Source organism: Marmota monax, unplaced genomic scaffold, assembly GCF_021218885.2.
Source record: "Marmota monax isolate L192 unplaced genomic scaffold, Marmota_monax_Labrador192_F-V1.1 WCK01_AAM20220418_F8-fsc00004, whole genome shotgun sequence".
Classification (NCBI taxonomy): Eukaryota; Metazoa; Chordata; class Mammalia; order Rodentia; family Sciuridae; genus Marmota; species Marmota monax.
In genome coordinates this window covers 23,154,344-23,164,209 of record NW_026692881.1, presented here as the reverse complement: position 1 = coordinate 23,164,209, position 9,866 = coordinate 23,154,344, and the positions used below count along the sequence as shown (strand labels likewise).

The 9,866-nt window shown below is 38.3% G+C and overlaps 1 long non-coding RNA gene across 2 annotated transcripts in view; it reads left to right on the top strand.

The window, feature by feature from the left end:
* Window positions 1-1,203: 1,203 nt before the first annotated feature.
* Window positions 1,204-9,866, top strand: part of LOC124096189 (uncharacterized) — a 104,247-nt gene continuing 95,584 nt past the window's right edge. For both annotated transcript variants that reach the window (XR_009227323.1, XR_009227324.1), the window contains exon 1: window positions 1,204-2,973. This is a non-coding gene — a long non-coding RNA (uncharacterized LOC124096189). The remainder of the gene's footprint in view (window positions 2,974-9,866) is intronic.

Below are 9,866 nucleotides of genomic sequence, written 5' to 3'. Positions count from 1 at the left end.
GTAGTGAGATATCCTCAAGGGGTAGATGGGGGTATCTAGAGGGGACAAGGGAGGAAACGATTCCAGGGCATTGCTAGTGCTACATCAATTCCTTATGAGAAAATTCAGCAACCTGCACACTATCTTATATGTACTTTTTGCTACATCATTGTCATTATCATTAAAGTAAATAAATAAAAGTTATTTCATCATGGTCCAGTATGAACCTATTGGCACATGGAAACCACAGAACTGGTTCAGTTTCCCTTTGGACAGATTGGGAAACTGAGGCTTTGAGAGCAAAACTGTCTCATTCAATGTCTTCTCAATCCATCAGTGATGCGACTGGGAAGTAGTTCAGGCATCCTAAGTCTGATCCTCCTAAGTCTGATCCTGGGACCTTGCCCTCCTGCAGGCTTCTTAAGCTGAAATAATCACTGTGTTTGATTTACCTTTTACCTCTTTAAAGAAGTACCCAGCTTAACTGAGGGTGTTTGCTCAGCTGCTTGGAACCCAGCACATGTACAATTCATACTTCCCCAGGGTGACTTGATGCTTACTGTGGTCAGCCAATCCTTGTCAAGGGACCTGGACATGTCCTACTACATAGCCATCTTCCTCATGCATGTACCTCTCCAAGCATTTCATTTTTTCTTAAGAAAAGACATTACTTTTATCTTTTATGAAACACATTTTTTTTTCTTGGATACTTGAAACTCTCCAACCCTTTATTCTATTTTCCACTCTCTATCTTTCTTTTTCTTTCTTCTGGGTCTTTCCCCTCTGCCTACATATGTGCTCACTATCCCTCTGCCTTACAAAAATGAGCAAAGTAACAAACAAAGCAGCCTCTTTCCTGGTCCCTGCCAGCAAGTTGGTAGATATTTGTTGAGAGCCCACTGTGTGTCCATGTACCAGCCCTGCTCATAGTCAGGCAGGCCCAGACTTCCTCTTTAGGTACTTACGTCTGCAAATTTTTGAAAAAGTCAATTTATCCTTGATTTTTTCTACTTAACGCCAATTTTTAATTTTTTTTTTTCTCACCCAACTGCTCGTTGGCTTCCAGTCTCACTGCTCTACTACTACTGTTCCTTTAAAGAATGCCCATTTCTTTGTCTGGAAAAATTATAGCATATACCTGTCATTATGGTACGCGCATCAGTGCACCCATGTATCTTCAAAATGTCATAGAGAGGAGAATAAATTAGGAGAGCAACATTACCTTTTAGTGACCTTATAAATTACCATTACTGAGTCCTCCTCCTTTTTGATACTTGATACATTGGGCACAGTGTGTATAATGGTTAGGGACATTAGCTTTGACATAAAGCCTAGGCTCAATCCTTGGATTTCTTGTGTAGGAGCTGTGCGATCTTAAGCAAGTTACTCACTCACTCTGACCCTGGTCTTCATTTGCAAAAAAGGGCTTAACAATAGTAACATCTACCTCATATTATAGATAGACCCAATTCTAAAAAAAAAAAAAAAAAAAAAGCATCTAAAGACATTGTACAGTGCTGGCATAGAGGTTAGCTTTCAGTAAAGGGAACTTTTTCTCACCACGTTTTCCTGGTTGAGTTTACTTCATGCTCTGCACATTCTGGTGATGTTTCTTGGGCTACTTCTGTACTTTACCTTTACTCACAGCACATTCACTATGGTCTTGTGTTTATCGTTTCTCTGTTTAAAACAACATCAGAGCCTTATGGTGAAGCAGGTGGGCTGAACCAACAAAACTTATGGGTTCATAATCGCAGCTGTGTCTCTTACTAGCTAAGTGCACTTGAACTTCCAAATTGTACTTTCCCTTGTGCTTGTCTTTGCTATTATCACTATTAAATGAGGCTTATAGTAGTATCTACCTTCATAGCTTCTGCCCACTTCAAAACTGCTGTGTGAAGATTCAATGAGCTAGGCATGTATCACGTAATTAGCCCAATTCCTGGAACAGAATAAGCACCTACTAAATGTTAGTCCTTCTACTCTCAGTCTCCATATTAAAGGTTTTGTCCCTGCATTCATTTATTCTCCGTTCTCCCTTGCCCCCATGTAAGAACATCTGGTCAACCCCGTGCATATGACCTCTGTGGAGCCTTCATACCAACTTCACCCCAGTCCAGACCTTTGTTCTTTCTTTCTGATCATAAGAACTGCTTCATAGCTAGTTTCTCTGCCTGCAATATGCACCCCTTGATCTACTGTCAACAATAAAGTCATTGAATTCCCCCAAATCACATTCCTGATCCTGTCTCTTTGACACTGAGAACTCCTGTGGTTCCCCATTGTTTGCAGATTAAATTCTGAACTGCAAGTCATGCTATTCAAGAGCTCCCCTATCCAGACTCCACTTCCCTTTCAAGCATTATCTCTCCCCTGCACACATTGTTGTCTCCAGTGACCCAGATGAAGAGAGCATCCTCTCTTCCTAAGATCTGACTACGATTTCCCCATCAGGGCCATGGTTTCTCTTGTTCTCTCCATTTCAATATCCTCCCTTTTCTAAGTGCCATATAACTATCACTCTTTAAAGTTCAATGCAGATGCTATCTTCACCAGGATTTGACATCTCCCCTACCTGTACACAGAAAAGATACACACTTCTGGGATGTCATCTGACTCTTCCCAGTAATGCCACATTTTCTACCTTATGTTCTGTCTAAAAATAATTTTCTTTCTTTCTTTTCCTTTGTTTTCATTCTTTCCACAAGATCAAAATCTGTTAAGTACTCATTTTGTCCCTCTGTCTTCTGCCCTTCACCTTATAGTTTGCATCAATATTTTCAGGGTAGATAGGTGGGTATCTTAATTAACCCCTCTGGGCATTGAATCAGGCTCTGTGGAGGACACAGCAAAAACCATAAAGAGCTCTCTTCCTATCTTGCAGGGACATAAAGCTGAAATGAGAAGAAAGAGCATGCACACATGAAAATGACTGAGTAACCTTCTCAGAGCAGCTCATAAATGGAAGCAGCTTAATGCAGTGCCCTAGAGTTGGTAAGTCCTGGGGGATGCAGAGTAGGGAGAGTGCATCAGCCTTGCAGCTTAATGGGTGAAGGTTTGGCAGAAGAGGGCAATTTTGCAAAGGGCTTGGAGAGAAGAGAGGCAGAAGGATTGGCAGAAAAGGAAGGGAAGGCTATCCCGTGGGTAGGAGTGACTGGGCAGAGTGCAGCAATGCCTATTTCCTCTTTTGCTTGAGGGGCAAGGCTGGCTTTGTCCTGAAAAAATTTAGGTGTATTCATGTCCCAAATCAAGATACCCTCAGGACCCAATTTAATGAAATAAATCCTCCATGTTCAGTAGCAAAGACCTGTATTTTACAATCAAACAAGCTAGGTTGTCATCTTCTTTTGTTTACCAATTATATGATCCTGAACCTGTGACTCTCCCTGTCCAAGTCCCAGATTTTACAACTATTTTTAGCACACTCATATCCTGCCTTTCTTAAGAATTGTTAGTGTAAATTTGGAAAAGTACCTTATTTCTCTAGGTTTTTTCATGTTTATAGGATGAATATGAAAGTGACTGAAGTAGTGTATATAAGGATATGCTGCATCATAAAAAATCAATGTATGTTAGATTATATCAATATTATTTATTACATTCTAAAAAATCAGATTATTGTCTATAAAATGGGTAAGCTAATAGTCACTTGCTAAGGGTGTTATATGAATTTAATAAGCCACCATCCAAAGTATGGGGCATAGGTAGGCACTCAATAAATGATGAATTGATAGTATGCCAAGACAATATATGCCTGGGGTTAACCAGAAACATCAATCACCATTCTGTTTAATAGATCATGTAGCCTTGTGTTTACTATCTATTTTCCATGTTAGAATAAAACCTCAGAAGTTCAGATTATGCCTGACTTATCTACAATTCAATATCTGGTACTAAACCCAATTTCTGCTACACAGTGTGGACTAATACGTAGACAAAGAGGAAGGACTAGGAAAAAAACATTTCAGTGGTAATTATGGCAACACACACAGCTGGTAAATAGTAGATTTTTATGGACTAATGAATTGTGCAAATTATTTCCAGAGCTGTTGGAATGAGGCCATTTGCATTAAATATGCAGAGTATTAATAATTAAGCTATAGATTCTTTCTGCAGCCTATGTTCTTTAGTTTTATTTCCACCTATTTGCGCACATTCATGGTATTGCCCTCCCATATACCCTCTTTGTCCACTGATTCTTCTATTTTATCTTATAGATCCTATTATTCACTGTAAAATTGAAAGATTTGTGGACAAAGGATAACCTAAGGCATAGGATGTCTCCTGACACTAGTGTAATTATTAGAAATCCTTAATTAGATAGTGAGAGGAGGAGAACTTTTTGTTAAGATAAGTCACATAGAGAAAAATAATATGACCGCAAAAAAGAAGGAAAGGAGAAGTGATATAGTCATAGAAACTTAATCTGCTTAGTGACTTTACCAGTGTTGAAATTGTCAACATCTTCATTTTAAACACTTATTGAGCACCAATGGCGTGCATTATTACAAAGTTCTGAAATAGGAAGTGTGGAGATTAGAGAATAACAATCTGGCAAAGTCTCTCTGTTTTCAAAGAACCTCTCTCTCCCTTAGTTGTGAAAGAAAAACATAAATCAATAATTCTTGAGTAAGTTTCTAGAGCACCTTGATTTTAGCCCTAAAGAAAGACTAGGGTATTGAAGGAGTTTGAAAACTATTTATCTAAGAAATGACTAGAAGAACCTCAGAGGTGTTGTCTTGGAGAAATTAAACAGGAACTAGCCAGGAGCTTCAGGGAATAATTAGCTAATTTATAAAGGAGTTTTAGATTCATTTTGTGGATGGTTATGAATGGTTCCAATGGTCAGAGTTAAAAGTGATTATTATTTCATTCATTATTTTATTAATTCAACAAAACTCTAAAGAACACTAATTAAATCCTAAGAATTGTTGTAAGTGCCACAGAGGGGGAAAACAATTCCTAAAAATTAGTGCCCTAAGGGAAAAGGATTCCCTATAGAAAGAGCTTTTCAAAGATGAGCTTCCTCTGAAATAAGGTCAGAAGTTTCACTCAGACCTTTCTAATTATTAGTACACATAAAGCATCTAAGGCATTTGTATTTGGCAAATGTTACTGCTTTCTGTAAATCATAAACCACATTAAGTTTTGGGAACATAGGAATAAATGTGGCAGTTCCTTTCTAGATTAAAAGAGAGAGATAGCAAATATTTACAAAAATAAGCAGGATAGTGTCTGGAGATTATCAACGTAAAACTTACAAATTTATAGTTATGATACTGAGAGTCTGACTGGGATGCTTTAGGCTGGATATCAGGGACAGTGTTTCTCAGAGGTGGTATTGGAGCTGGGGGATAGGAGCAGGCACAGTGGCATGGAATTTGTGTTCTCCCATTCTAAGACCGACACATTTCTTCACTTGCTAGGAGTGGTGGCAGTTGACACTTTGCAGTTGAATTCTTCCTCCCAGTGATTCTCCTCAGCTGAAGAAATCTGTCTCATCTAAAGCCCTTCCCCTTTCAGGGTGGAACTCAAATCCCATGGTTTATCAAGTGAGCAAAGCCTGAGTACTTCGTCCCCAGAAAGGACAACTCTGCACGGCCTTCCAGCTCAAAAGCGCCCACAGGGTTGACTGAGATTTTTGTCATGATTCATTGTATCTCAAATTCTCCTTTTGCCCATCTCTGCGTTATTTGCTCCCTGACAGGGTTTAACTCTGAGAATACACCCACTAAATTTCCTGCACACAAATTTCTGTCCTATGGTCAACTTCCCAGAGTCTGCTTTCACATGACCCAAGACAGATATAATTGATAAGGTGTAGCTGTCATTGTCCTATGCAGCCATTGAAATAAAATGTGAAATTTAATGACAGCAACCATAATTAATAACCTCTTATGATTTGGATCTAGAATGTGCTCCCAAATACTATATGTCAAAAGCCTGGTTCCCATTTCAGTAAGGTTCAGAAGTAAAGTTTTAGGCAAGGATTGGATCATAAGAGCTGTAATCTTTTCAGTGAATCAATTCATTTGATGGATTAATAATTTGAATAGACTACTGGGTAGCAATTGTAGGCATGTTGACATGGCTAGAGGTAGTACATTACTGGGGGTATACCCTTGGGGATTTTACTTTGAGTTGGCTTCTCTCTATTATTGCATGTTTTCTATTATTGAGCTGACACTCTGAAATTTACCTCTCTCTCTCTCTCTCTCTCTCTCTCTCTCTCTCTCTCTCTCTATCTCTATCTCTATCTCTCCTTCCTGGCTGCCATAAACTGAGTGGCTTTTCTCTGCCATGACCTTCCACCATGGTTCTGTAATAGAGTTAGCCAACCATGGACTGAAACCGTGAACCAATATAAATGTTTCCTTCTCTAAGTTGTTGTTTAGGTATTTGGGCCACAGTGATAAGAAATTGAAAAACACAGTACCACTATTAATACATGGCAGTCCAGGACTACGGAATCCTTCTCTGATTCCCAAAACAAAGGTGACCTCAGACAGCTTCCCTCTCATGGGTGTTCTCTCCTGCTCAAGAAAAATCTTACCGATTACATTCATTTTGACAAAACTTAGACATGTTTCTTCCTGGTTATAGGCCCCTGCCCTCCATTTTTCTTGTACTATTTACTTTAGAAAACACAATTGTAAATTATTTCTTAGCCTCTGAGATATAAATCTTCTCTCAAGTCTCTTACCAGTTGTAAAATATTTTACAACCCCAAAGGGTCTTTGCCAAGGATCTGAGAGCCATTTCTTTGAAATGCAATAGCATCTCTTCCTCCCAGTCTCTGTCAGAGTGTAGGAACTTAACTTCAATAAGTGCCAATTAGCAAATGAGAGGCCAAGCTCTCCTCTAATGCCCTCTAGAACTTTCCCACCAGCTCATCCCTGGGCTTAGAAACTTCCTTCCTTTCATTTCAGTTTAAGGGTTGAGTAAAATCTCTGTACCCCATTGTGACAGTCTAGAATAAAGTTTTCCTTCCCTGTTTAACTCTGGTGCAGTTTACCATTGACACTTCCTTTCTCTATTAGTGATTTTGTCAAGCAGGTCATCCAGCAAGGAAAAGATGGCTGGAGTTAGTAGTACCCGTTTATACCCAACAGTAAATACATGTTCTGGATTATTCTTTTGAATTCCAGCTGGCCAGGACCACAGGAAACGCAAAGAGGTTCTTTAGTTACACTACTGGACAGACAGCACAACATATCTGCTGATACCTCAGAAACTCAGTCTGATAATGAACTGGCTAAGAGTTTGCCTTGGAGAGGAAAGCCAGCAAACCAGGTCTGAGCTCCAGCATAATCTGAATGAAAAATTGCAAGTTCAGGCCTTGGGATCTGCATTGTCAAGCTCCAGAACAATACTGAGCATCTTGAATATGACCTTGGTTATTACTAAGGGCTCTTCCTGCTCAGATGACTTCATATCAACTTCTCTTAGCATCAACACAGCACTTCAAAGACCTTGGCTGTTCGGGATGCATGTTTTCTATTATTGAGCTGACACTCTGAAATTTACCTTTCAAATTTCTACTGGCATTTGGGCTGTCTCTGGACTTTTTGCTAGTTTTCTTTGTTTATTTTAAGGTTATTTTTTTCATTAGGATACATTCCCAATCATGAGATTACTAGACCAAAGGGTATATTGTTTTATGACTCGTGTTACCCATTCAGATTGCTTTTAATGATGAAAACAATTTTACTGCCAAAATTGACTTAATGTACCAATATTCCACACTTTTTTCAATTATTTTTACCAGTTTAAATATGTTGTTTTTGTTGTTTTGTTTTGTTTTGATGGCATCTGATACATAGAATATATTTGTATGAATGGAATTACTACATAGTTTACATTTCCCTTTCCAGGTAGCATGACAAAGTCGGCTGAGATGCATTTCAGGTATCTGTCCCTATGCAGAGTCCTCCCACTTCATTTTCTCATTGTCTGGGTTAAGGATTTTTTCTGCAGTTATTTGATTCCTGTGGTATGAACAATATAAAAGCAGAGCTCTCAATGGGATTGTTGGTAGGTGTGAAGAAGGTCTCTAAAATACAGTTGCCAGGGAATTCTCTAGTCCTAGGAAGATGTATATTGAGTTTGGTCCTCATAGCCCATCCCTCTAAACCCACAACTTTGAGATGTTATATTAAAATCAGCTACAAGCAGCTCGAAAGTTAAGTAATCCCTGAAAGGTAGCTGCAGGATGAGACAAGTAGGTAGGAGCGGGGAAAAAACATATTGACTGAATGGTCATAGGCTAAAGTGGGTACACAGAACTTAATCCCATTGTGTTAAAAAAAAAAGAGAGCCAGATTCCATGTTACACACCTGTAATCCCAGTGGTTCAGGAGTCTGAGGCAGGAGGATCATGAGTTCAAAGCCAGCCTCAGCAAAAAGCAAGGTGTTAAGCAATTCAGTAAGACCCTGTCTCTGAATAAAATGCAAAATAGGGCTTAGAATGTGGCTCAGTGGTTGAGTGCCACTGAGTTCAATTCCCAGTACCCTGAAAGAAAAAAACTTTATTGAGTTTAAAATGAAACATTTTGCAAAAAGTGTACATATATTTTGAAACAAATTGAAATAATATGCAAGCATACAGATTATTTATTTATTTATTCATTCATTCGCCTATTTATTTTTTAGTCATTCATTCATTCATCTATTTATTTATTCATTTATTTATTTATTCATTTTAGTACCGGGAATTGAACCTAGGGGTACTTAACCACTGAGCCACATCCCCAGCTCATTTTTATTTTTTTTATTCTGAGACAGGGTCTTGCTATGTACTTAGGACCTTACTATATTGCTGAGGCTTTCTTTGAACTTAGATTCTCCTTCTTCAGCCCCCTGAGCTGCTGGGATTAGAGCTGTGTGCCCGCCCATCAGGCAAGAGTACAGATTTTAAAGTGATAGATCTCTGCCATGTTTACTTCTGAGAAGTATTCTGTCTTAAGGTTTTAATTTTTACAGAGATTTTTAATTATTATTCAAAATATTATTTTTCAAAGTTCTAAACATAAAAGGAACAACAGGGAAAATGCAGTAAACATTTATTTACATTACATTTGCCCAGATTTATAAAATTTGTGTATTTCTGATTTTTCATGTTTATTTTTCCATGTTTATACACATTGCAATGTTTTCATTCTTTCTCTGGTAATGCAGTTATTATCTTCATACAATTCCTCTTCATGCACTGATAATTTCCCAAGTTATCCCTGAGTATATGTGGGATAGTAGTTCCCAAACTGAGTGCACATTATAATTGCATAGCTTTTTAAAAATATCTCCACCCCAGAACTGAAAAATGTTATGTTAAATGAAATAGGCCAGGCATAGAAAGACAAATAATGCATGATCACACTCATTTGTGGAAGCTGAAAGAGTTGATGTCATAGAGGCAAAGAGAAAAATAGTGGTCACTAGAGGTTAAGATGTGTAGGGGAGGGGAGGTAAAGGGAGGTTGAATAATGGGGACAGTTACATGGGAGGAGTATGTTCATTTGTTCTGAAGTACTACAGGTTGACCATAGTGCACAATAATTTACTGTCTATTTTATAAAGAATGAGAAGAGAGGGATCTGAAGAAACAAGAAAAAATAAAAGTTGTAAACCTTTAAGGAGATAAAAATGCGAATTCCCCTGATTTGATCATTACACCTTGTATACATGTATCAAATTATCATGCTGTACCCTATGAATATGTGCAGTGATTACAAGTCAATATAAATATCTCTTGCCCAAAGTATTTGGTAACATGGAATTGGAAGAAAAGCTTTTTCAGGATCATTTGTGTTTGTTTCAACATTCCTTCACCTTATCACCAGCGGTGAGGATCTCTTGTACCCCCAAGACATTCATGTTGGCTCCCAGTG